We start from the raw sequence: 25,627 nt of genomic DNA, 5'->3' as shown, positions 1-25,627 counted from the left end.
AGGAGCCAAGATTCACCCCCGTGCCTGCGTAACTGGGAATCTTTGTCCTTTCCACTGCTTCTCGGGAGCGTGCCACTGGGAACCCTCCCAGCTTCCTCTGTGTGAGCCGGAGAGTGTGTCTGGTGGGGAAGATAGTGTTGGGGGAGGCAGAAGAGGAGGCATCTGCCTATTGACTTTCTTCCAAGCGAACAAAAGTAGGGCAGCCTGGGTTTCAGGACCCTCCGCTTGTCTTCCAAGCATTGGAAAGCAGGGCCGGGTGGCATAGGTGATTCCTCTAGAGCACTTTCTCTTTGAAGACCCCACACTTTCTTGGCCAGCGTGCTGCATGGCTGCAAAAAGCCCAGGCCCGGACAGGCAAGGAATATGTTGATTCAGAAACATTTTTTAAATTAATAAGCACACGGTGATGCACACTGTTCAGGGTGATGTGCTGCCTAAATTGGAATGTGCCGAACTTCCGCCTCTGTCTTCCCCAGCTCCTCCCCCTCCTGGGTCCTGCCTGTTACCCATGTCATTCTGGCAGGGAGAGTCCTGTTCCCTCATACCCTCAGGTGGGCAACCGTCAGTCTGCAAAGCCCAACTTGCCAACTGAACAGCTTCCCCAGGCTCTGAGGCCTCTCTTAGGCATGTGTGTGTAAGGTTTTTCTTTCTTCTTCACCTGAAAAGTGGTGAACCCATTAGTTTCTCTACTTTCTGGAACATGTCCTAGGAGGACAGGAACTCAGTTTCTTATCTGCATTTAGGAAGCAGGCAAGAGCAACTCCTCCTTAAGGCAAGAACTATGGTTGGACTTTCTTGAGGGTGACCAAAATAGAGATTATTCTTCCTGGGGGGGTCTGCCACCAAAAGTTTATCTCATTTTATCTCCCTCCAAATAGGGCTGCTCTTCTTGTCAGTCCAGACAAACATAATTCATTCAAACACTCATTCATTCGGTAAATATTTAGAGTCTTTATGAGAAACTGTTCCAGGTGCAGGGATATGGTGGTAACAAGACAGAAAGGCACCGTACTCTCATGGAGCATTCTAGTGGGGGAGACAGCTAAGAAGTGAGTCAACTAGGACAGGCGTGGTGGCTCACGCCTGTAATCCTAGCACTCTGGGAGGCCAAGGTGGGAGGATCGCTTGAGCTCAGGAGTTTGAGACCAGCCTGAGCAAGAGTGAGACCCCATCTCTACTAAAATTAGGAAATAGCTGGGCATGGTGGTGGGCGCCTGTAGTCCCAGCTACTTGGGAGGCTGAGGCAGTAGGATTGCTTGAGCCCAGGAGTTTGAGGTTGCTGTGAGCTAGGCTGACGTCACGGCACTCTAGCCCAGGCAACAGAGCGAGACTCTGTCTCAAAAAAAAAAAAAAAAAAAAGCTACTATGTGTTCAGTATCTTGGGGAAGGCAAGTGAAATAGAGCACCTAGTCCTTATCCTGAGGAAGTTTATAATCCAGCTGGGGAGAGAGAACTTGAACTTGTGAAATACTGGCAAGTTAACCTAGATGGTGCAAACTAGCTCAGAGAGCAAGAGAGCAAGAGCTGTCAAAGAAGCTTTCACAAGAAGGCGAATTTTGAGCTGAATCTTAAAGGACTGGGAGGATCTGAATAAAAATAATGATATCTTGATTAAAAAGACAATGTAAATAAAGGGATAGCAATTGGCAGAGTAACCCCTCAACACCTGATAGCTGCCGCTGCTTCTCCCTCTTCTTCTTATTGCTGCTTACAGTTTCCAAAACACTTTTTCATCAATTATCTCATCCGATATTTACAGTAACCCTGTGATTTGGTAGGGCAGGTGTTTCCATTTCACAGGCGAAGCAACCGAGGCTCAGGGTGACTAAATACATCGCCCAAGTCACAGAGCAGACACTGAAACCCAGGTGTTCTGACTCTACATAGCACGGGCTTCCCTCATTGTGGGGAGAACAGCAGGCAATTTAAGCAGTCAGAACAGCAGGAACAAGAGGAAGAAGTAGGGAGCCGCGCTAAGCCAGCTGGTCGCATGTCATTTGCAGCAGGAGTGCCCTCTCTTGCAGGCGGCCTTCGAGCTCTGCCTTCTTCCCTGGGTAGGACCCACGTTCCCAGATCACAAGTCCTAGCTCAGGAAAAGGAGGAACTTACAGGCGGACGCTTCAACCGAGCAGGAAAACTGTGAGGAAGAGGCTGTTTCTACAGTCTCATTAGCGCTGCAGCCCCACACACATGCGCCGGGCCTGCAGCTTGTCAGGGCTAAGCTACTGAGCCTGAGGCCTGAAATAAATTAGGCCGTGTCTCAGAAAAACAAGGTTATGTTACTCATATTAAGTATTCGTATGGATTAAAATGCCATCTACTATTTTGTGGGTCACCTTTCTTAGGGCCCTGCTGAGTGGTTAGAAGGGCTGTCTTCCACACCTTCCACTCAGACCCTGTTCTGTCACTTCCCAGAGGGGACTGGCTGAGTTGAGCCACCTATCCACTGTCTATCAGAGCCAGGCTATGAGGCCCCAGGGTAGGGGGCTTCGGTGTCTGCCTTTGGAATGAAATTGCCTTCTGGGGTTGCCCCTGGCAACCGAGCTGCTTGAATGTCTGTATCTCACCGAGGAGATGTGGGAGCTGGGGACGGGCAGGGGGATGGCCCCTGAACCACAGGGTGCAAGGAGCTCATCAGTCATTGTCCTCCTTTCGGCCCCAGACCCTACTCCCCTGATGAGTACAAGTGTTGTCCCCTCATGAGTCTTCCGCAGGGCAACAGAATCAGCCTGAGAGTCTCCCTGAGGACAGAGAGGTTGGGGAGAATCTGTAAGGACCCAGACACCCAGCACAGCCTTGGCCAGCTCCTCGCACGCCGCATGCCGTCAAGTGATCAGCACCACGTCATCCTTTGAGCGTCAACAGCCCTTTCTCCAGGAAAACGACCCCAACTTGCCTTTTGTGTCCCGGGCAGGGATAGTGTCCCTGCTCATGAAACCCTCTGTCATAAGACACTCCACTGCATATCTGCTTTTATTAACTCCTTGAGGAGTGTGTGTTGTCCTGGCACAGGACCTGGCACATGGGCACAAAATAAGTGAATGGATAAGTGAACGAGTGAGACACAAGATTCTGACAGGAGGAAACGGGAGGGAGAAAGGAGCTTCTCAAGCACTAGCTGGAGGAAGCAGCGTGTGCAGAGCACGCAGGGGCTTTGGAATGATTCAGTTTCATCTACAATGTAGGGTGTGTTGGGGGGGCGCAGGTAAGGTAGGCCAGGGCCAACAGGACAGTCTTGAAATCTGCATTAATACATTTGGGACCGGAGAGTGGCAAGCTCAAAGCAGTGTTTTAGGAAGACAGATCTATCTGGCCAGCCAGGCAGGATGGACTGCAGGGGAGAACCAGCTGGCAGGGAGACTGGTCAGGAGGCTGTTTGGACAGTCCGGACTTGACACGTAAAGGGTCTAGACGAGAGCAGTGACGGGGCAATGAAAGCAAGAAATAAACCACCCAACCCAATTTTGCTGGATGGCTTCTTCGTGCAGCCTGGGAACCTCAGCGGCTGCCTGACCTTGGTTAATCAACATCCTGTGGCTGCCATCTGAGTCGACTGGCCACCAAACACTTTGTGCTCTGCAGAAATCCTAGCTGCCACCCAAGGTGCTGCTATGACTCCTGAGGGCTGGGTGGTGTGGAGTGGAGGGTAGGGTTGGGTGGGGTTCATTGTAGATTAGGCTTATTGCAAAAAAAAAAAAAAAAAGAGAGATCTCTGCTTAGATAATTTTGAGAAAACTCCAGATTCAACAAATGGAAAAGTAGTTTCTTTACTAGAATGTGTCATGGGGGCCATGTACCCCTCCCCTCAGTGTTTATCCACCTTAAATGACAATGAAGCCTTTTTCATGCCACACCCATTCACAGATCCTAAAAGAGCAGTCACAAAACAGCTAGAAGATTCTAGAATCAAGTTTGTTGATGCTAGACATATCTGGACTACATACAGCAAGGACACTGCCTACACACCCACCACCTTGCTTAGACATACAGCTTCACTCACAGTCCTACCTCAGAAGCAGTCTAGATGCTGCCTTCAAGCTCTGGCCGTGAAGCTACTCTGCCTGGATTCAAATCCTAGCTGCACCACTTGGTAGTTATCTAGCTTCTCTGTGTTTCAGTTTGCTTATCTACACAATGTGGAAAAATAGTAGCATCTACTTTAGCAGGGTTGTTTGGAGGATTATATTACTGAGATAAACTATGCAGAGCACTTAGCACTCTCCCTGGTACATAGGAATCCCTCAAAAAATGTGAGATACTATAAATATATATATAGTGATATAGTGTGTGTGTATCTGTGTGTGTGTCTATATATATATATATATATATATATATATATATATATATATTTAGAGACAGGCTCTCACTCTGTTGCCCAGACTAGAGTACAGTGGTGTGATCATATCTCACTGTAACCTTGAACTCCTGGGTTCAAGGATCCTCCTGCCTCAGCCTCCTGAGAGCTGGAATTACGGGCCCAAGACACCATACCTGCCTGTGAGCTACTATTTTTATCTTATGTAACCATGTGTTCTATGATGAGAGCCTGAGGCCTCCAACCATAACTCTGAACCAGGGTAACCAGGTGAGGTGAGGGGGTCAGGTTCTCTCTTGGGAGAATTCAGAATGCAACACAGGGGCCAAATGGCCAGCGGTGGGAATGAAAGCTGAAATGATGCGTGGAAAGAGGAGGCAGAACATGTGGTTGAGGCCTAAGGAGTCATAGCAAGCAACTTGGTCCAGAATATGCCCCTCACTCTCCATGTGTGGAGTCCCATTCCCTGGCTGTCCCTGTTTGCCCTCCCTTTATCAGAGCAGCATCAGGCCCTCAGGTATTTCAAGCCAATGGCTTCAACAGGTGTTTATTGAAGAGGCTCATGTCATGTTCTCTGTGACTATAGGGGACACCCTTCCCCTCATCTTTTCCTCTCCTTTCCTCTCTCTTTGCACCCACTACACACATACCCTTCCAGATGTTTACCTTGAACCCAATAGCTTTCACCCATTTGTTTTTTTTTTTTTTTTTTTTTTTTTTTTTTTTTGAGACAGAGTCTCACTCTCTTGCCTGGGCTAGAGTGCCGTGGCATCAGTCTAGCTCACAGCAACCTCAAACTCCTGGGCTCATGAGATCCTTCTGTCTTAGCCACCCAAGTAGCTGGGACTACAGACATGGGCCACCATACCCAGCTAATTTTTTCTATATATTTTTAGTTGTCTAGCTAATTTCTTTCTATTTTTAATTGAGACGGGGTCTCACTCTTGCTCAGGCTGGTCTTGAACTCCTGAGCTCAAATGATCTGCCCACCTCGGCCTCCCAGAGTGCTAAGATTACAGGCATGAGCCACCACGCCTGGCCCACTTTCACACATTTCAAAGAGAGGTCTTGGATTTTTTTTTTTTTTTTTTTTTGAGACAGAATCTTGCTCTGTTGCTCCTGGTAGAGTGCAGTGGCATCATTGTAGCTCACAGCAACCTCAAACTCCTGGGCTCAAGCGATCCTTCTGCCTCAGCCTCTTAAGTAGCTGGGACTACAGGCATGTGCCACCATGCCTGGCTAATTTTTCTATTTTTTGTACAGACAGAGTCTCACTCTAGCTCAAGCTGGTCTCAAACTCCTGGGCTCAAGCGATCCTCCAGCCTTGGCCTCCCAGAGTGCTAGGATTATAGGTGTGAGCCACCATGCCCAGCCTGAGGCCTTTGGATTTGGGAGACAAAATGAAGGAAATAATTCCTTCCACCAATATAGTATTTTACAAAGTGATTTTATATGATTTTGATAACAGCACTCTGAGGAAAGTATTATTCCCATTTTAGAGATAAAAACTAAAGCTTACATAACTTATCAATATCTCAAGGCCACATAGCTACACAGGGTAGAATCAAGACCTGAACCCATCACTTTTCACCTCTCAGCCAGGGGCCTGTCCATCGTACCCTCGACCCTGGCCTCCCTGCCAACCCAGGACGCAGGATCAGGCCAGTATACCCGAAAATCACAGCCTTCATCTGACCAAGAGCTTGTCTCTGGGCTGGCCATACTCTGTTCTGTGGATCTGTGGGTAGGCACCATGCCAAATACCCAGCTTTGCCTCTGTAAGTGACTTTTGAGAGGAGGCGAGCAGGTGAGAGTATTCAGGTATATGCCAGGAGCGGAGTCTGGGATCAGACCTGCACCGCCCTCTCTTGCCACGCTTTCCTCTGGGGAAATGCCCCACAGCTGGGACATGGCTGGGCTCAATATTCCTCCCTAATGTGGTCTGACAGCAGCTAAAAGGTGGAGTGGGAAGATACAAGGACTGAAAATCCCTCAGTGAAAACATGGTTTCTTGTTATTAACCTTTGTGTTCTCTAGGTACCAGGGACTCAGAAATCTCAGGCACACAATTATCTGATAGACTTTGAGTCTCACTCATTAGCCATGGTAAGGGGCATCTCACCCTTCTCTCGTCTCCAGAGAGGGGCCGAACCCTCGGGCAGGTGAGGAGTCTGTCTGCTTCCTTTGTTTCCCTCTTTAGACCTGTGCCTCTTCTCCTCCCGCAATAGCAACCAGTGTCTTCTCACTCATGACCCAGCCTCTAAGTCTGGGACTCACCTGTCCTCTTCCTTCCCCTCTGCTTATCTACCAGCATCATCACAGAATCTCTCTGAGGACGCCCCCAAATCCCTCATTTTTTCTTCAGAATTCCAGGACTGACGATTTCTTCATTACAACAGGGAAAGGGTATATTCCTTCTCATCCTTGCTAGCCTATGAGGCTGAGAAAACAGGTGATCTGAGCCCCCCTGCGACCCCATCCAAATTGCTGCCTTTCCCAGCCCCACCTCAGCGGCCACAGCCTGCTGGGGCACCCAGACTAGGGCAGCCAAAAAAGCCAACGGAACATATTTATAGCTGTAAATACACTCCAACAGGTCATGGAGGAAAGCTCCAGGCCTTTTTAGTTTCTCTCAACACGCACACACACACACACACACGCACACACACTTACTTCTTCCCTAGTCCCCCTAAGGGGAGATGTTAATGGAGTTGTCTATTAAATGCAGCAGCTGCCAGAACATTCGGCTGACTGGGCAGAGGTCCTGAACCCATTTATTCCAAACTGCAGCCCCCATCATATATCTCAGGTTTTTATCTTTTCATTTCCGCATAGTAGCATTGTGTTTCGGCCAGGTTGCTGAATGCCAGCTCCCTGTCTGAAAACCCACATGCTTCTCTGGAGTACACACTGATCCCTGCCTGTCACCAGCCACAAAGGAGAGATGGGAGGGAGGACAGTGGGTAAATCAGCACACATCTCCCAAAGCCCACTCATGCCCAAGAAAATGTTACTTAAGGAGCCCCAATTTGGAGTCTTTCTCTATGACAATTGTCTACAATTTTGACAATTTATGACAATGTCACAAAGTCTAAAAGCCACCCTTAAGAAAAAGACTGCCTATTTCTGAAGACTCTGATCCTGAAACCAGCATCACCAGTCATTCCTACGTGGTACCTGTCCTGTTCTCCATCGTGAATTATTAGAAAGTCTCATACTTTACCAGCTGTTTAGAATGAAAACAAACAACAACTTCAGTTACAGTATGGGAAAATCCTAGAGTAGCAGGCACGTGCCAGCTGGCAAACTGTGGGAGCAGGGCGTGGTCAAAGAGTGGAACTCTGGACCAGCATAGGAGTCTGCCTTCAGTTCTTGGTTCTTCCTGCTTCTCCTAACCTCCTCTTTGGCCTGTCATTCTCAGAGAAGTCATTCCACAAACATTAAGTGAGTGCCACTGTGTACCAGGCTGCTCTTCCTGGCACAATCCCTGGGTTCATGGCAAGATCGCCTCCTCCTTGTGGTTCTCCAACACCTCCAGCTGGTTCCCTGGACACTAAGACAAGGAGGCTCTTCAAACTAGCTGGACTGATTTGATTTTTTCTTATGCTGAGCTTACATTTCTTCACCCCTGAGACTGGAAAGTGCCATTCACAACTGCTGAGCCCATAGTTTGTGTTTCTTAAGCAATTTCATTTGAATGAGCTAGATGTACTCTATAGTCAACAGGGTGAATAGACAATGTATGCTGTAATGCAGCCGTCCCCAACCCCTGGGCCAGGGACCCGTACCGGTCTGTGGCCTGTTAGGAACCAGGCTGCACAGCAGGAGGTGAGCGGTGGCCAGTGAGAGTGAAGCTTCCTCTGTGTTTACAGCTGCTCCCCATCACTCGCCACCCCCGCAATGCCAGTCCGTGGAAAAATTGTCTTCCGTGAAACCGGTCCCTGGTGCCTAAAAGGTCGAGGACTGTTGCTGTAATGGACATGTGTTTGTCCCCAAATGTCGCTGTCTTAGAGGATCAGTCTCTAGTTATTCTAAGACCACATGGTTCTGGAGTGGCAGGATTCTCCCTTTAACGTCAGCGGTAAGGCCATGACCCAGGCCTAGCCCGTCAGATTACTCAACACCTCTGTGCACAGCAACCGGTTCAGAAAAGGACACATAACTCAGACCAGAGCAATCACAGTCCTCTCCGGGGTTTTGCAGGAGCTATGAGAAAAATGCATATTCTCTCTCTTTGTGAGAGAGTGAGTTCTAAGGGCCGCAGTGGGTCAGGGTTGCTGGTAGCCATCTTGCTGTCACGTGTGGAGAGCCTGTATAGGAATGAAACAAAGCGGAAGCAAGCAAAGCCAAGTATCAATACCAGAGATAGTCTATACCCTGATGCATCATCTGAACTCATGGATCTAGTCTTCCCAAAGCCAGTCTACCCTTTGCTGGAGATGTTCTAGAAGAAAACACATAGCTGCCCTTCAGTTTTCTTTCCGGGATAAGGTCCTTATTCTACCACTATCTTATTCCATCCCACAAAATACGTTGGGAGAGAAGTTGTGGAAATGGGTAGCAATTGTCCAAAATTCTCTTTTTCACCTCTAAATCTAAACATAAGTTTCCAGATCTCTTGAGAACAAGAATCAGGAGGCACTTTTACTCTAGAAATAGTCAAATAAATACTTGCTAAAGAGGTTAGGGATACTTGAGGTATGTCCATAAATCTTTGGGAGCATCTTGATAAGCATATACTGTGCCCTATCATACATTTTCCCTGGGGGCCACTGTCAAAATGTATGGACCAAGGTGTAAGCCAGGGGCATGGCAGGAGAGGGTTCTCCGCCCCTCCACCAACTCCATTCCTCCCTATCCTCACTGCTAGTGGGAAGGGAGGCTTTCAGCATAACAGTGCACTAAGTTAAGCTCCAAGAGGTGACCAGAAACAGCAAGGGATTGCCTTGAAGAGGTTTTCCTGGCCTGGAAGAATGTAAGAATCCACCCTCATCCTCTCAAGATGGAGCCAGATCCTATCTTACAGGCCCTAATAGCGAAGCCTAGGTTGGAAAGGAAAGCAGTGGATAGAAAGGAAGTAGGGAGATCAAAGGGAACTATTACAAAAAGAGTAAAAAAGAAACCCCCAAGAACAGAACAGAGTCATAAAGAAGCCAACAGGCTGAGCTAAACATAGCAGAAGGGTGGCAAGACCCGAGTTCCTGAAGGCTTTCAATAGATCAGGCAGTTCCCTGGGCAGGTGCTGGGCTTCTCCTCTCAGAGAACTCTGGACCCTGCTCAGGGGAGTGTGGAGCTCGGAATGCAGCTGGCTCCCAGTCGGAGCACAGACCTACCTGAATGACTCTGCTGTTTAGTCCTGGCTCAAGGACTTTTGCAGTCAAGATGCGTCCTTTACTGGTTAAACCCATGGAACTTCAGCCTGTGGCTCTATGCTAACAAGGCTATTTACACCCTTGCTAGCACAGCTGTCTGCCAAATGCCTGTTGAAGGAGCCATCTATTGCTAGAACATATTCCCGCCTCATCTTCTTTCTCAGTGGACCTTTATTTCTCTATGCTTCTTGGACTTAGGAACAGGGGCCGTTGTTCCCAATGCTCATTGTCACTGGGTGTTGATCATCATCACCATACTCACAAAGTTCTCTACAGTCATCTGGGTTGCTCAACACTTTGCCACTTAGGAAAGTGGCTGTCTTAGGTCAGGTTCCCTGGAAGCAGAGCCTGAGACAGGATTTGGGTCACATGATTTACACACATGATTTATGCCTCCAGAAGAAAGAGAATGAAGGAAGCAGGAAAGGGTAGGACAGAAGGATGTGGCTGCATCTTTGTGTTTGGCCCCAGCCAGATCCCATGGGGGAACTCAGGAGCATGAATAGCACCAAAGAATTGATCCTTCCTTGAGGTAAAGGGGCTGGCCTGGCCATTGTACCCTCTTGGCTGAAAGCTGCAGGCGGGTACAGAACGGGCCTCCCATCCACTGGGAGCAATTTTCTGGAGAAGGGGGCATCTGTGAGCCCCTGGAACCCCATACAGCAGCTGGGGGATGGATACACTGCCACGGTAAAAGGGCAGGGTACCAACAGCATCCCTTCAGTGATGCTTTAGTACACTTGGGCTGATACAACACAATACTATAGGCTGGGCAGCTTAAACAACAAAAATTGATTTTCTCACAGTTCTGGAGGCTAGAAGTCCAAGATAAGGCCGGGGTGAGAGGGGGAGAGGGAGGGGGAAGGAGAGTGAGAGAGAGAGAGTGAAGTGGTGTCTCTTCCTGTTAGGGCACTAATCCCATCATGAGGGCCCCACCCTCATGACCTCACCTCCCAAAAGCCTCATCTCCAAACACCATCACATTGGGGGTTAAGGCTTCAACATACAAATGTTTAGCCTACACAATTCAGTCCACAGCAGCTACCATTTTGTAAACAGGGAAAATAGACAAGTGTTCGCCAGATTTGTGCCATGAGAGCTCTTACCCCACCAGTCATTTGCCTAGCACCCAAGTTCTTCTGAGAATCCCATTTGTTGACTGATGCAGAATAGATAAGTTAAACCCCAACTGGCTGAACCAGGCCTAGGGTCTTCCAACAGTTCTTCTTTTCTCTGTCTCAGCAAGTGTTGCGTCTTGATCCGGGAGAATCAGGCTGTGATTATTTGCAAGCCTCGTACTTGGTAAGTATTCTGTAGGTGACAGCTGTAGGTGTCTGTGTGCACTCCTACCCAGCTCCAGCTTTGAAGCTTGAAAGCAAAGCCATTAACATTCTCTTCAGCCCACAGACAGTTCTCTTCAGCTCCTATTAGTCTCATTTTCTTCCCTCCTGACTTTTTCATCAAGAGCAGTAGCTTGCTTATTCCTAGAACCTTTTCTTCTCTTCAAAGAGCTCTGGTCCCCAGGGAGGCCTGTGGCCAAGAGCAATGAAGAGACTTTGCCACCTGCCATGCAGCTAAGAACCCAAGCACCCCCACTCCCTTCACAGATGACTTCAGGACTTAGCAAAGGACCAGCCAAGAGGCCCACCTTCCCTCTGGCTTCCTGGGCATTCTGCAGTGGTTAGGCCTTGGGTTATGGAGACTATCCTGCCGAGTCCCCTAGTTTACCCTGCTTCTGACTTCGGGCTACACAGCTAGAGGAGGTCAGAGAGGAGAGTCACAGGCCCTGCCTTCGCAGAGTAGGAATCCATCTACTGCCCCATCTCCATTCTGAAGCCATGAAAAGAGGGGAGCAGGACTCTCCATTTCACAGAAGGCCTCCTGTAGGGTGGAGAGGGGCAGAGGAACGTTCTCAGTGCCATTCACATCTCTATTATTTATTAAGAGCTGCCATCTAATCAGCCGTGTGGTGGGTACTTAGAAAATAGGAAGAAACAGCTCTCGCCTGCTGGGCTCAGAGGGATGGGCTGGGTCTGAGCGGCTCGGGGCCCTTGGTGGGCAGAACATTAAAAGAAAAAGAAAATAGGACAAAGTAGTCTCAGGGAATTTTAAACTCTACTAGCCCCAAAGTAAAATTTCTTTAGCAGTCTACAGATTTTAGTAAGAGGGACTCCGGTGCTTACAATTCACACAAAGAAGAGTGAGTTAGGAGGATGGTAATTCAGCTTCATTGTCCAAACGTTCCCCTTAAGGCTGCCCTTCTCACCAAGAGCCACTGTATCCCAGTGCTTCTTTATCCCTGTGTCCTCCCCAAGGCTCTCCAAGGCGAGAGATTCATGCCACAGTCTTCCACTGCCCAGGACTTGGTTCTGTTATTCCCACATCTTCCCTTCTCCTATGCCCTACAGTTGTCGCAGGCACACAGCACTCACTCCTTACAATTGCTTCTGCAGCAATTCCGGAGGGACACATGAAAACAACCTCCCCAGGATCATATTTTACCTAACTCCTGTGCAGACAGGACAACAGTTACGGCAGTGGGGTGCAATCATTCTTATTCATTTCCCTGTCCCCTCTGGCCGCAGAGCTGGGCCCAGCATCACCCTGCACACCAGCACAGGTGGGCCCAGAAGCACACAGAAAAGGACTGCTGCTCCATCTGCTGGCTTGACAGCAGCTCCAAGTTAGAGCCTTTGAATTCCTTGCAGGCCAGGCTCTGGCTCTGAACTGGAAGACCAGGATGTCATTTTATCATGATAAAGATATTCTAGCATTTTGTCAAAGGTGATGACATCTACCCCTCCCACCTTAACATAGACACAGACACAAGTACAGCTGGAAAACACAGAGCCAAGGATTATTGATCTCTGTAACAGGAGGAGGGGAAAGCAGCCCAGCAGCCGCTGGCTCTGCTCTGGGCAAGCTTTGCTTTGGGGCCATGGTAGAGACCGGAGTACACCAAGAAAAGGACAGCTCCAAACCAACGCAGGGGTAGGAGGGGTTAGGGAAGGATTTAGAAAAACACAGATGAAATTAGCATATTTTTCTTTCCATCAAGCCCTTCATGTCTATTTGCCTTCTTTGTGAAAGAGACTTCCTCTGGAGGTTATTTAACCATTCCCCAGAGCCTGTGGTCCACCCGGAGTCATCTTTATGCTCACAATTTCTTTTCTTTTCTTTTTTTTTTTTTGAGACAGAGTCTTGTTCTGTCACCTGAGTAGAGTACAGTGACATCATCGTAGCTCACTGCAACCTCAAACTTCTGGGCTCAAGGGATCCTCCTGCCTCAGCCTCTCAAGTAGCTGGGACTACAGGTGAGTGCCACGACACTTGGTTAATTTTTTCTACTTTTAGTAGAGACGGAGTCTCACTCTTGCTCAGGCTGGTCTCGGACTCCTGAGCTCAAGCAATCCTCCCACCTCCGCCTCCCAAAGTGTGAGGATTACAGGTGTGAGCCCCCGCACCCAGCCTATGCTCACAATTTCTTATCTATTCTTACTGAGGCAAGGAAAAGATAGGGATCCATTTTATAGATGAGGACAATTAAGCTTCATTGACAGAAGAGAGGAGAACAATATTACCTACACTTACTCAGAAATTAATTCCTTGGTTCCTGAAATCTCGTTTGACAATAGTAACTATACTGCGTCATCTCGGAGTTTTGACAGAGGCTCCAACATGCAGTATCCATGTCATACCAAAGTGAAGTGCCAGCAAAGATGCAAATTTTCTTAGAAAACAGTTGGGAAATCCCAACTCTCAAACTTTCACCCATATCAAGGGCAGAGAGGAGTTGTTGGGTACTAAGAATGTTTCTGAAAAGGATTTATTTGGTAAGCAGTATTGGTGTGTGAAGGGTACCCCTCTCCACAGAAAGAGGGGTGCCTGTGTTTCACTACAAGCCTAATGAGAAGGGCTTGAAGGGGACCCCTCAAGCTTGGTATGTGTCTCCTGCAGTTAGTGGGGCAGAGCAGACTAATCTCTGACTCCAGCCCAAGAAACGCAGGGGCCACCATATGTGCTAGCAGCTGCTTTGTGATACTGGGATTTGTTCAGAGCTTGTGTGGGCAAAGAACCTGTTTCTCACAGACCGGAGGTGGGCCACGTGCATGGGGGCATGGCTTGGAGAGCCTCTTAGGTCCTGTCCGAGAGGAATGTCAGAGGGCACACAGGCCTGAGCAGAAGAGAAATTGGAAATGGACTGTTGAGTTATTAGGGGCCTAGAGGAGAAAGCAACTGACAGAGGAGAATGCACTTGCCCAGGCCACAGGAACTACAGCAGCGTGTGTGTGTGTGTGTGTGTGTGTGTGCGCGCGCACGCATGCATGTGCGCATGTAGCTTGGGGGGAGCACAGATCTCTGAAGAACGCACAAAAGTTCCCCAGGAGAAAGCTAGATTTAAACACTGGCCATGCCTGGAGAGTGCAAAGCCAGTTTGGACAACATGAGACAACTAGTATATTTCCTGCCTCCTCTTACTTCCTTGTACTCTAATCCTGGAAGAGTCAGAAACTTCAGGAGAGAAAGTAAGACCACACCTCCTCTTTTCACGTGCAGCAGGCCCCAGGTGGGGAGGACAAATAGCTTAATCTTGAAAAAATTTGGAACACTGACAATACCCAGCTAAACATTTTAAGTACCTAATTGAAATCATGTTTTACTACATAAAGTGACTGTAGGGCTTCCTAACACCCCCAAGGGATTCGGAAAAGTATTTTTGTCCAGGAACAGAGTTAGGACAGGCGCTACGAAGCAGGTTTAAAGAAACAGTGGTAGTGAAAAACAAAGTTTCTGTTAGGATTATACCCCATGAGTTCTGCTTGTCATTATTCTACTTACAATTACAAAAGTTACTCCTAAATCTTTGTTTAAAAAATAATAAAAACACCAAAGGAGTCTTAAGAATAGGAGCTGTTGTCAGAGCTAATAGTTCTTGGTTTAAGGCGCTTTGATATCCCTGTGGAAAATGAGGCTTCAAGCTTTCCCCACTTTTCCTCTTTTTTCTTAGTTTCCTGAAGCTTCTCTCTTCCCTCCTTTTGTTTACTCTGCAGTATGTACCACAGTTCTGAGCACAGCTACTTTTAATGACGCCCCCAAACTCCCTGTGCTGTCACAGTCCTGCCCTACCCCTGCCCCTACCCCCCTGCCCATCTTCAGGGATAACATAAGGGCTTAGAAGTCATCTCACAGAGTGTCAGAGTCTCCTCCATAGCAGCACTCACTGCCGTCTTCTCAATTTCACCTCCTCATTCTTTTCCCACAGTCAGGGGATGAGATACGGACACATACACTCACATAAAAAGCACTATTAAAAGAAAATTATATACATGGATTCTCTGCCGCCTACGAATGTACAACGTAAGACAGCTAACATTAAATGGACAAGCATAAACATATAAATAGCAGAAAAGCAGCATTAAACCAATACACGAATGAACAGCAGGGTAAATGCATGATTGAGATGGGAGGTAGTAGGCCAGTCATTTGACTGGTCAGGTGTGGTGGCGTGTGCCTGTAGTCCTAGCTACCATGGAGGCTGAGGCAAGAGGGTTGCTTGAGCCCAGGAGTTCGAGGCTGCAGTGAGGTATGATGACACCACTGCATTCTAGCCTGGGCAACAAAGCTAGATTTGTCTCAAACAAACAAACAAAAAAGAACAAAGCAAATGAAAAGTACAGAATCAAGAGTCACAGCGTTAGAAAGGAACTTTAAAAGTTACCTAGTCCAACCACCCAGATGATGCTGGAATCCTCTCTGCTCATTTTCTATCACTGTATCAATAAAATTGGAGGCCAGAAAGGGGTTGGTGTGGGGTCACAGGAAGCTGATGTAAGGGAGCAAGTGAAGTACCCATGAAGTCCCAAGGTTCTTGGTTCCATTTCTCTGACCCAAGTATGAGTTGGAGCTGGCCCTCTGGTCAGAATGCCTATTTGTGTGAAGACACTTTCACAGGATCTGCCTAGGAGAAGTGGATAACAACCATTCAGGTGCATTAACCATAGCTCATTGGAAGAATAATGATTTTGAGCAGGTGTCAGGAAGGTTGATGTGTTCCAGAGGGCCTGGCTAGTTTGAATTTGTGAGAGAAACCTATTGTTGAGATCTGGGCAAGGCAGCCTGGAAAGAAGCCAAAGGACAGCAAAGCCAGAGTGACCATCACCCAGAGGAGCACGAGCCCATTTACTCTGAGAAATGGAATTTGTCCGTCATTATTAGGGCAAATGCTTCTTCCTATGCTGGCTGTAGGACAAGAAGGCTACCCCCTGGTGATACAAACCAGTGAAACACACATGATTATCTGGCAACAATGAAACTTGGCCCCTTTCTTTCTTCATCTTCCAGATTCTTACTGTATGGCGGGGCTGGGTGTGCTCAGGAAAGGTCCCATGTCTATGTCACCATCAATCAGCATTTAATGAGTGCCCCATACTACGAAAAGCCCTTCGGTGGCTCAAGATACAAGAAAGCAGAAGTCTCTGCATTTGGGATGCTCACAATCTAGATGAGGAAGGTAGAAACATGCACCAAAAGGTAAACCATAACCACTACATGGCTATAGCGATAGTGGCATAAGATTTAAAAGACCATCAAAGACTGCTGTAAAAGAACAAGAGTGAGGCTAGAGCTTAAGGCAATGGGCCTCAGAGCAGTGGGATGCAGGAAGGCACTCCATGCAGACTGAAAAGAGAGGCCCCTGGGCTGGGAATGAGGATGTGTTTGTAGGGCCTAAAACAGGGACACCCAGGCCTTGTTCTCTGGCAGCACCTGAGGAGAGAGCGTGACTCTGGAGAGGCCTGACCACATGGTCTATCTAGGAGACAGGACTGCAGGCATTAGGATGAGACTAAAATGAAGAGCAGACTCAGGCCCGGAAGGATGGTGCAAATGATGGAACAACTCAAAGCCCCTTCAATGTCATGCAAACATAATATCCTGGAACCACAATTCAAGCTTGAAGATGAGAAATAAGTGAGGTTAAATTTCCCACCAGTCGGATGGGATCAAAGCATATAATTAGAATTTACCTTTATTTAAGAATATAAATAAGTGTGATTCTTCCTACACACATGAATTTATAAACTGAAAGTCATACCTGCTATAATTGCTACAGTTCAAGTGTGAAAGGATGAGAACTAGATTAGAATGATTGTAATGAGAAGACGAAGACATCAAAGTCCTAGTGAATAAAGAATAGGAATCTACAGAAAATCCCAGGGCACATTGAGAATGCATGACATTTCTCCTTGCCTCTGTTGTTCTCTGCCCATAGGCATCCCTACAGGGGCTCAAGTAAATGTTTTATGAGTTAGTCTTATTATCCATAAGTTATGATGAAATGCAACTTAAAAAAGCTTTGTTCTCTCTCCCAAGGCTGTATGTTACTGCTCAGGTGGACAGGGTAATAAAAAAAAAAGCAGAGAAATTTAGTCACTGAGTTTCCACTTTGTGTCAGATGTGGTGGGGACTAGAAATACCAACCTTACTAACACTCTGTTCCTGCCCTTGAGAGGTTCTCACCGTCTACTGGGAGGGATGGACATGCCAACAAATAATTAAATCCCCTGTGATGTGTTATGACAGAACTGTGGATAAATGCCCTAGAAGCACAGAGGATCAAGTGACAGGCTTGGGAAGCAGAGGAGGCTTCACAGAGAAGGTAAGATTTAAGTGGGTTTTGCTGGCTGAGCTGGGAGCTCAACATTTGGATAAGAAAGCAAAGAGCATTCCAGATAGTAGGAACGGTATGCACCAAGTATCGAGGCATGAGCTTGTGCTAAGGTGAGAGAGAGGAGGGGTGAAAAAGACATTGTCAGGAAATGAGCCTCCCAGTGTTTTAACAAGGTGAATTAAATTACAAAGATCATATAAGTGATTTTGCAAATTCATAAGTATAATAGGTAAAGAGCTATTTCTAAGCATCAGAGCGGAGATTCACAGGGTAAGTGGGATTATCACAACAGATGAAAACTCAATTGTACTCAGTGAAAAAGATGTTCTGCCTGGAATTGGCCCCTAAAATCTTTAACCAAGGAGAGGATACTCACATGATGAATGAGGACGGGTAGCTGTTCACATGTTCACTACAAAAGGACTGCTGAGCTTCACCCAAGAGAAGTCACATGTTATCTGCTGTATGGCCCTAATCTGGAGACCACACAAAGAGCTACTGTATAGATACTTATCTACCCTTAGAAAACCTAATAGCCTCAGGCAAAATCATTTTTCTCTCTGTTTTTCTCTTTCAGAGCTTCTCACCAAAAACATGAGCAGGTTTTTCTTCCTCAACCTCATAGCTTTCTTCATCTACCAAGTGAGCAACTTTCAGAGAAAATACTTCTGTTTAGAGGACGATGGCATTTTTAGACAGGAGTCTCCATCCTCCTCATTTGCCAGCAAATTAATAAACTCTTTCCTTCTCCTTAAACCATTTGTGCTCATTCTTCTGATGTGGCCTCAAAAATAAGTGGCAAGCCTTCTGTAACAGATTTGGTATTCCTTGGTAGGCCCATCGACACCCCAGTTGAATGGTACCCTGTGACTACTGGAGGAGGCAGGGACTAGCCCTGGAACAAGCTGTGGGTCTTCTCTGGTAGGAGCAGCTTCTTTTTGAGGTGAGAGAGTACAGGATGGTCCCAGCAGCTACCGGAGCATGCTTACTCCTCTCACCCTCCTCCTCACCCCCAGCCCCGGAGTAGAGGCAGCTCCCTGCAATCTGAACTGAGTTGAGGGGAAGGAAATGGATTTGGGAAGTGTCCGGGCACCATGGTTGTTTATTTGGTAAGTTCCCTGGCGTGCATGCCAAGACCCCAATTCCACCCACTTGGGAAGTTTTCACACCTTCCTGTTGGTTTGGTGGCACCTTTGGGGTGTGGAAGTCATGAGGTTGAGTGGAACTAGGGAACCTGGTTTGGATTGAGCTCATTTGTGGTTCCCAGGGAATGAGAGGACTAGGCCGCCATTTGGGGAGGGTTTTGAACCCTCCAGCTCTGTGACAGGGCATCTGAGGCACTGGATAATTGCCATTTGGGTGGCATTTTCCCCTTTGGATTCCCATTTGTTTGATAGGCGTGGCACTTTTGTGTTGAGGATCCCCTATACTATGTTTGTTATTTGTGAGTTTTGTTGCAACATAAGGAAGTTCTGCCTAAAAGTCCCTTGGGAAAAGTTTTGACTGAACAATCAACTTATAGCTATGAACCTGTGTGTAAAGAGAATGGTGTTATTGTAATCCAGTGTACATGCTGGAGCATGAGGAGCAGTGGCTGTTAATGAAACCCTGGATTATTAAAAAAAAAAAAACATTCAGTTTAATATGCATGTTCTAGGAATCTGGCTAAAGCCTGGGAACTTAGAAGGGCACATACTGCCTCAAGAGGGCAGGCAGTGTGGAAGAGAGCTATACTTGCTTACTAAGATCATTGTATCCTAATTCATGGAAACTTCATGTAAAATATGGAACAAGAAGAAATAACCCCAAAACCCCAGTGGGTTTTTTCCTAATAACATGCCTCAAGATTTATTGAAATGTCTGAATCTCATTTTCAGCACATTAAAGATCTGGATTGCAAATGTACAGGTTATGTGTTTCGTGATGTGTTTCTGATAGAATTCAGGGATCAGGGAAGAAAAGATATTATTATTGATAGATTCTATGAGGATGAAGGGAGGGTCTTAGAAAACTGACTTCAACTAAAAAAAGAAAGGTAATTTGGTTTTAATTTTCAAATAAAAAGTGCATTTGATTTTGAAAAACAATCATCAAGATTCACATTTTTGTGTTTAACAACCACCTTGAAATTGGTCTGCCTCAGAGGACAGCACGATTCCGGGCTACCTTAGCATGAATGATTTATGACATTCGTGAACTTGGCAACTACATCAGTTTTTCTAAACCTGGCACCCAACGCCACCTGCATGTTAAGTGAAGATTTATGATTTATAAAACTCACCTCATTATGCAGAGGTACATGAATTGTCCTATATCTGTAATCTATAACTCCCAAGACAGATAAGAAGGCAGCTATGTCACAGAATTTATGGCTCCTGCCTGCTAAAGCAGAAGTTTTGGAGAAAAACTGAAGAAATAACTGGCCCTTTGGAGAAAAATAGCTTTAGCTAACCATTACACCCCCAAATGATGAAATGGCTATAGCCTACCATTATATCTTACACGAACAAAAAGGGTAATGACAAAAGTCACTTTAATCACAGTACTGAACTATGTCTCCTTTTTGATGCTGCGGTAATACACAGTACCTAAGTGACTCCTTGGAAATATCAAACACTCTGTCAGTTTAATCTTTTCCCCAGGTTGGTGTCTGAGGCCTCTTGCTGAGATTTCTCATCAAGTGGCCCAGCCAGACCCACAGACATGGACTTCAGGAAAGACAATTCAATACCTTTTCATGTCCAATGGCTTCCTGAATATACTCTGAAAGTGAAAAAAATCAAATGCTGATTTGGGTTCTGAAATGCAACTTGTTTTTAGAGATATTTTGGAAATGCAATATATCTTTCCCCATACCCTTCAAAAAACAGTAGAAGGCAGAGGATTCAGACGAATAAACTTACGTATTTTAAGAAAGAATAAGATTATATAGATAGCCATTAAAAACGACAAGTATATGGGACCAAATTGACATGCAGAAATCTTTAGAAGAGATAATGGCAAGCAAAAAAAGCAAAACACAAAGAGACAGAAAAAATGGTGTTTTAACCCTACGCATTTTCAGTAGTATAAAGCTAAATGAAAAACAAGAAAAATCTAAATAATTTATTTTCAACTTTCTCTACCAATCAGGAAATAGACACATATACATGGCTGCTGACTTCCCTGAATCCAAGAAGCAGCCTGTCCCTCTCTCCTCTGCAGAGCTCTCTAAAGAGCTTTCGACCTTCTCTGGACTTTGAGAGTACAGAAAACCAGCACTCAAATACCTAAGCGCACAGACGAAAGCTGAAAATGTAAAAAGTCTTCATGTAGGGGTAAGAAAATTATTTGAAAAAAAAGGAAAGTGGGTCCAAATTTAATACCTAAATATACCTTTTAGGGAGATTGTTCCTTTGCTATTTAATTACTTGATTTCTGAAATGTGTCTGGGATTCTCCCAGTTCTGACATTGAGCTCTAGTCCTAATGTGGTTGCTCTAACTCATGGAAATGATGCTCCACTCATAAAATGGTGTCCTAGGACAAGACAGCAATATCAATGAACCACAAATTATGCACCAAAAAAAAGTGAAGCCTCTTTGGCAACTGGGAATATATCTCAGAGCTGATAGATGCCCAGATAGACCCTAGGGAAGAATTGCATTTGGGTTCAGGGACTCAGTTGCCACTCCTCCTTAAGTTGCCTGTCAACACTTGACCACAGAAACACAGATGTTCTTCAGGACTCTGGGAGCTGATGTTCTGTTGCCTGCCTTTAATCCTGAGAGTGACTTCCCCAGCTCCAGCCAGGGAGACATGCTGTAATGGAATGAGAGAGTAGCGGGCCAGCACAACACACACATACACCAATGCACACATGCCCACACACAACTTAGAGAAAAGCAGACTTCCTTCTGAGAAGCACACAAAGCCTCAGAGCACAGGCAGGATTTCCTCATCCACAGCCTCTGTGGAGTTGCCTCTGCACTTTGGCAGGCTTAAAACAGTTCATTCTCCTATGAAGGAGAGGTGTTCATGAGACCCTTGGCAGCTATCAAAATCACAGATCCCCTTTCTCCTGAAGAAGTGGTCACAGAGATCTTTCCAGGTAAACCAGCTTGCTTCAAGTCATGGCACATACACACTCATGCCCCACCCCTCAATCCCCCAACCAGTAGTTGAATAAAACAAGCAATTGGCGCCTACACCAAAGGCTGGGCCTATGAGCTGGACCAGTGACCCTTGAGACAACTTGGCACTTTACTGGCCTTGCCTTTATTCTGCCCAATAAAGGCACTCCATATGGGATGGTGTAATTCAAGCCACATAGAGAAAGGTAACAGTAAGCAGCCTCAAGGATACATTGGGGTATATATAGGAAAGAAATATTCATATTCACATCTACTTACATTTATTTTTATCTTTTCCATTTTTATTTTCTATTTTTATGAATTTACAATAGTAACACTACATGTACATATGTATACAGTGCTACTATTATACATGCAGTTTATAAATACATGAATACATACATGAATACATAGTGGGATTATGTGCTCAAATATTTTTCTAATAGGGATATATAATGAAAAAGTCTGGACACAAGAAGACACCATGGTGCTTGGGGTGTTTCTAAATAAGTACGGTCCTTAATTTCCACCCCTCAACTTACTAAACCTGCACATTCCATAACCTGAATGTCTAGGGGTAGGGTACCGAGACTCTGCATGCTTAAGGAACCTCCCAGTAATTCTGACTGCTACTGAAGTTTGGAACCACTGCAGTAAAAGAATTCAAGAAGCAGATACAAAAAAGCTGAGGTAGGAAAAAGGCAGAGTCAGTACAGGCAGGAACCAGAAGCCCATTTCTGAGAGGAAGACGGGTAACTGGACGTATAGCTCCTGCTGGAGCCTGCTCAAGGAGGAGGAGCCACCCTCCCTGTTCTTCCAGTACTCTGGCTTTATGGGTATTGAGACAATGCCTGAACTTTCCCAACTAGTCTTCCTTTAAACTCTCATCACTTAAGGAAATCTAGGCATTTCCTCTCCTGACAGTTAAGGAACAGGCATGGGGAACCTTAGAAATGTCTTGGTCAGCTCAGGCTGCTACAACAAAATATTGTAGAATGGGTATCCTAAAAAATAGACATCTATTTCTTACATTTCTGGAGGCTGAAAGTCTGAGATCAGCATGGTTGGGTTCTAGGGAGGGCTCTCTCCATGGAGGAGAGAGATCATCTCTCTATTGTCTCTTCTTACAAGGGCACTAATTCCATCATGAGGGCCCATCCTATGACCTAATTACTTCCCAATGGCCCCATCTCCAAATACCACCACATTGGGGATTAAGGCTTCAACATACGAATTATGGGGGACATATACATTCAGTCCATAGCAGAAACCAACAGCCCCTCACATAGAACACGTAATCTAGGTATATGAGACAGACGTGTCTGTAAGCATTTTAAAAAGGTCCTGGACTGACTGAATATTTATTTAATCTGAAATCATGTGGGTGATTTCTAAAAAGCATAGCTTGTGAGAAGTAGAGACAGTACAGAAGGGAGAAAAAGAAAATAAAAATTAAAAAAAAAATAAAAAGCATAGCAAGTGAAGAAGGAGGCTGTAGAGCAAAAGCTAACATTGTGTGACCTTGGGCAATTCACTGATTCTCTCTGTCCTTTAAATGCTATCTAAGGTTCTTTCTGTGTTTCTAGAACCCAAGTTTGGGCTCAAATTCTATCTCAGAGTTCCTTTCACTACACCATGCTAGTCAAGAATAAATTGGAATTTTGGCCTCTCAAATGAAAAAATTTCAGAAGAGTCTCCTACATCTTTAAGATTTTTATTTATTTATTTATTTATTTTTGAGACAGAGTCTCACTCTCTTGCCTGGGCTAGAGTGCCGTGGCGTCAGCCTAGCTCACAGCAACCTCAAACTCCTGGGCTCAAGCAATCCTCCTGCCTGAGCCTCCTGAGTAGCTGGGACTACAGGTATGTGCCACCATGCCCAGCTAATTTTTTCTATATATTTTTAGTTGTCTAGCTAATTTCCTTCTATTTTTAGTAGAGACAGGGTCTCGCTCTTGCTCAGGCTGGTCTTGAACTCCTGAGTGCAAACAATTCACCCGCCTCGGCCTCCCAGAGTGCTAGGATTACAGGCATGAGCCACCGCGCCCAGCCCATCTTTAAGAATTAAATGTTAGGGCTGGGCATGATGAGTCACGTCTGTAATCCCAGCAATTAGGGAGTCCTAGGCGGGAGGATTGCTTGAGACCAGGAGTTCGAGATCAGGAGTTTGAGACCAGCCAGGGCAACACTGCAGAGAGATCCGTATCTCTGCAATAAATAAAAACGATTAGCTGGGCATGGTGTCACACATCTATAGTCCTAGCTACTTGAGAGGCTGAGGCAGGAGCATCACTAGAGCCCAGTTTACTGTTAAAGGCTGTAAACGAGCTATGATCTCACCACTGCACTCCAGCCTGGGCAACAAAGTGAGACCCTGGCTCTAAAAAGAAGTTAAATCGATCTTTATGAAGAGCAAATCTCTGATTTTGTCAGCCCCACCTCTTCCCCAAACGGGCTTCCTGCATGGTGCCATGAAGACCTATCCAATAGCGAACTGTTTTCCAAACCCGAATGGAAATCCAGAAATCCAGAATGCTTTCTACCTTGTGCAATGAGACTGCATTATCATTGGAATGTAAATGTTCTATCTAATCAAAGTGACATCTTACTTTGATTTATTGCTGCCTTACTTTTCTTTCAGGGTCATCTATTTCTCTTTTCTCCTATCAGGAGGAGGGCAGGTTGGTGGGGTACTAGGCATTCAGCACAGAATGAAACATGATAATTGTTACCATCCCTAGGGACAGGGACATCAGCTGACATAATACGTCCTATGCTTACTAAGGCAAGCTCCGCTGAACCAGGCTAGAGTGGAGTGACACTGTGTAATGTACTCCAATATAGTGTAGCTAATGCCGAAAGAGAAAAGTGGGAACTGTCTCCTGAAATCTGCTCCAGGTACATGAAAAATTCTAAGGAGAACAAAAGTGACAAATCCCTACAGTATGTCACATTTTTATTTCCTGAAGATGGAAGGTGCCACAGCATGCTATCCATCTTTGGGGAGACTGAATAAAACATCTCTGAGTCACCAATTTAAAGAGACTTCACTTTAAACATATAAACTTGATCCTATGCCTGATATTACAGATTGAGCTTTCTAGTTGTCCTGGAACCTAAACAACTAAAAAATTTTAAAGTATTTCTAACTTTTTAATTGAATTGTCTAAAATAACTAATCATGGATTAGGTCAGCATTACAAAACACATCTTCTGGATACGTGAAAGCAGAGGTAGAAGACCCAGCTTGGTTATGATGTGGCAGAGCCTAGTGGTTAGCAGTGTAGGTTCTAGAGTCAGACAATCTAGCTTCAAATTCTAGCTTTACCATTCTAGTGCTATGTGACCCCACACTTAACCACTCTAAGCTTCAGTTTCCACACTGACAAAATGAGAATACCAATAGTATTTAATATTTACCTGAGAACACTGTGAGCATGCCAGATAATGTATATAAAGCAATTTAGGACAGTGTATGGCTCTTAAGTGAACAGTCAACAACTATTAATGATTACTATTCTAGTGACACCTCCTATTAATGGCTGGGAGTTAAATACTGAAAAGCTGAAACTAGTTACCTATCTTCAAATATGCTAAAATAATAATCATCCCAGTTAGAATATTATTAATATTAAAAATATAGGGCTCTAAGTATGGTGGCACACGCTTCTAGGGAGGCTGAGGCTGGAGGATGGCTTGAGCAGGAGTTTGAGACCAGCCAGAGTAACATAGCAAGACTCCAGCTCTTTCAAAAAAAAAAAAAAAAAAAAATATATATATATATATATATATATAACGCACAGGCGTTGGACAGCCACCTGGTCTGTTTGGTAAACATTTACCCACATGCAAATTATGCACCAGCTCTTCCATTTCCCAGTGAGACACTGAGATGACAACAGACAAATGAAATACAGTACTGTGCTGTATGGTGAAGAATTATACCACTTGGCTGTGTATCTATCTAACTGTCCATTCTTGTTCATTTGAACCCTTTTGTGTTTTTAGAGTCAAGCTTTCAGGCGGTAGTATTAACACATATTAATTTGCAAAGCAGTCCCGAAGCCTGTCCTTCACACTGGAAATACTACAAAGCCCCCATTCTCAGGCTTGTGCTGTGAAAATCTAGCGCTACATCCCCCTTGTGGTCGTGCAGGGTA

General features: G+C 45.6%; 1 pseudogene; it reads right to left on the bottom strand.

The window, feature by feature from the left end:
- LOC138393278 (large ribosomal subunit protein uL1-like) overlaps nt 1-25,627 on the bottom strand; it is a 37,010-nt pseudogene that overhangs the window by 8,799 nt on the left and 2,584 nt on the right.

This window comes from Eulemur rufifrons, chromosome 10, assembly GCF_041146395.1.
Source record: "Eulemur rufifrons isolate Redbay chromosome 10, OSU_ERuf_1, whole genome shotgun sequence".
NCBI lineage: Eukaryota > Metazoa > Chordata > Mammalia > Primates > Lemuridae > Eulemur > Eulemur rufifrons.
The sequence above is the reverse complement of the archived record's forward strand: the minus strand, read 5'-3'. Positions and strand labels throughout refer to the sequence as shown.